This window comes from Rutidosis leptorrhynchoides, chromosome 4 (genome assembly GCF_046630445.1).
Source record: "Rutidosis leptorrhynchoides isolate AG116_Rl617_1_P2 chromosome 4, CSIRO_AGI_Rlap_v1, whole genome shotgun sequence".
Classification (NCBI taxonomy): Eukaryota; Viridiplantae; Streptophyta; class Magnoliopsida; order Asterales; family Asteraceae; genus Rutidosis; species Rutidosis leptorrhynchoides.
Genome location: NC_092336.1, coordinates 310,567,851 through 310,570,859, shown reverse-complemented (window position 1 = coordinate 310,570,859; position 3,009 = coordinate 310,567,851). Strand labels below are relative to the sequence as shown.

The window sequence follows — 3,009 nt, the reverse complement described above, 5'->3', positions numbered from 1 at the left end:
TCAATTGGGTTGGGTAATTGATTATTCATTCTGATCAAGTGGATGAATTAATATTCATAAACTAATTAAAACAGGGGTGGATTACATACAGTGATAACTGGTGTAATTGTTGACAGAAGTGACAACTGCGTCACAGTTTAAATCCTTAATCAGTTGGAATATTTGACTTCGGGTATAAGGGTAATTTGACGAGGATACTCGCACTTTATATTTATGACCGATGGATTATTATGGACAAAAACCAGATAGATGTATCAAATAAACCAGGACAAAGGACAATTAACCCATGGTAATAAATTAAAATCAACACGTCAAACATCATGATTACGGAAGTTTAAATAAGCATAACTCTTTTATTATATTTCTCATCGTATCTTTATTTACTGTCATTTTATTACTCGCAATTTTATTTACTGTCATTTTATTTATTGTCATTATTTTACGCACTTTAATTATCGTCATTTATCTTTACGCTTAAAATATAGAATCGACAAACCGGTCATTAAACGGTAAAACCCCCCTTTTATAATAATATTACTACTTATATAATTATATATATTTTGTATAAATATAGTAGTTAAAAATATAGTAAGTATCACCAGCTCCCTGTGGAACGAACCGGACTTACTAAAAACTACACTACTCTACGATTAGGTACACTGCCTATAGTGTTGTAGCAAGGTTTAGGTATATCCCATCCGTAAATTAATAAAACTTGTGTCGTTGTAGTATAGTGGTAAGTATTCCCGCCTGTCACGCGGGTGACCCGGGTTCGATCCCCGGCAGCGGCGCCAAAAACTTGATGATGTAGCGTGAGGGTACGAAATAGTATTATTTTTAATACAAAATACTACAAAATATGACACAAGTTTTATTAATTTACGGATGGGATATACCTAAACCTTGCTACAACACTTATAGGCAGTGTACCTAATCGTAGAGTAGTGTAGTTTTTAGTAAGTCCGGTTCGTTCCACAGGGAGCTGGTGAAGTTAACGCTATATTATTAAGTTTATTTGTAAAAATATATATATAAATAAGTAGTAGTATTATTATAAAATGGGGGTTTTACCGTTTAATGACCGGTTTGTCGATTTTAAGCGTAAAAATAAATGACAAAAATTAAAGTGCGTAAAATAAATTGCGATAAATAAAATAAAATGACAGAAAATAAAATTACGATGAGAAATATAATAAAAGAATTATGCTTATTTAAACTTCCGTAATCATGATGTTTGACGTGTTGATTTTAATTTATTACCATGGGTTAATTGTCCTTTATCCTGGTTTATTTGATACGTCTATCTGGTTTTTTGTCCATAATAGTTCATCGGTCATAAATATAAAGTGCAAGTATCCTTGTCAAATTACCCTTATACCCGAAGTCAAATATTCCAACTGATTAAGGATTTAAACTGTGACGCAGTTATCACTTCTGTCAACAATTACACCAGTTATCACTGTATGTAATCCACCCCTGTTTTAATTAGTTTATGAATATTAATTCATCCACTTGATCAGAATGAATAATCAATTACCCAACCCAATTGATTAATTAAATGATTATAACAGATTCCATATGAACGTCACTAAATAGGACAACCATAATCATTATTAATTATTAGGTTAATTAATTTGAAGATAGGTTCGACAGACTCCAATGAGTTGTCACTCAATTAGACAATACCCCCCATCTATTAATAGTCAATAGTTCAATTTCCACAAGTGTCGGTCTTTTGCCCAAACCTTAATTATGGTCCAAAGTTCAATAACCCCTTCTTAATATTTTAGCCCAACATCACGATTACTTCGGCTCAAATAAGCATAATAATAACTTAGCTACGAGACATTAATGTAAAAAGGTTGAACATAACTTACAATGATTAAAAATAGCGTAGCGTTACACGGACAGAATTTCGACTTACACACTCAAATGATCTCTATCATAAATCTTATTATTATCATAATTTAAACTTAAAATTAAGATTATTGTTATATCTTATTACATTAACATTATGATAGAGATATAGAATATAGATATTGATAATTGATATTGATAATTGATCGAAGAAAAAAGATCGGAGAAAAATTCTCTCCCTAATTCATCGAACGTATCGTTCCTTTTATAGGTAAATTAGAATTCAAATTTTCATTTACGACCCCTGAACTATGCTCAATTAACAACTTTTTATTATTTAATATTATTCTTATTATGAATTATTTAAATATTATATTTTATTCTTGTGCATAGTTGACTTGTAATTTTTACACCGTTGCGTCGAGCGTTGAGAGTTGGTTCATGTCCTGGTTTCGGATTTTCGAACGTCCTTTCGTATAATTTAATATCTTGTACTTTGCGTTTTGTAACTTGTACTCTTGTCATTTTTAGACGTTTCTCATCAATAAATTGAACCTTTTGAATTGTATCTTGTACATTTGAGCTTTTTGGATGTTTTGGTCTTTCAAATCTTCGTTTTTGTCTTTAAATCTTCATTTTCGAGCGATTTGCGTCTTTCGTCTTCGCACTTATTTATTTAACTATTACAACTAAAAATAAGGAAATTACATTTAAAAACTTTACATATTGGAACGATATTGCTACTAAATATATGTTCATTTGGAGCACTATCAAATATCCCCACACTTGAGCGTTGCTTGTCCTCAAGCAATACAGAACTTGAAATAAAAACATACATGAATCACTTTTTTATTCATCACATTTTGTACATCAGTGATTTTGATATAGCGGTATAAACAATGACAGTAATGATGGTTAAAGGTGGGTGTGTCATCCACAGTTGCCTCGGGTTTAGGTCAACGACACTTGCAATCAAATAGCCGATTTACTTTCGGTTTCCAAAGCAAAGTGCACATTTGAAAGGTGGTTTACAGTCCCACATGACTATGAAAATGTAGATCCTTAAGGAAATTGGATCTTTATGAAAACATTTGATCTTTTTTAAAAATTTAATCTAGCTTTTACCCTAGACAAGTTTTCTGATTTGATCCA

At 31.1% G+C, this 3,009-nt stretch overlaps 1 non-coding gene across 1 annotated transcript; it reads left to right on the top strand.

Moving 5' to 3' along the window:
* The first annotated feature begins 719 nt into the window (after nt 1-719).
* TRNAD-GUC (transfer RNA aspartic acid (anticodon GUC)) lies at nt 720-791 on the top strand. Its single transcript has one exon. It is a non-coding gene; the product is annotated as a tRNA-Asp (tRNA).
* The last annotated feature ends 2,218 nt before the right edge of the window (nt 792-3,009 follow it).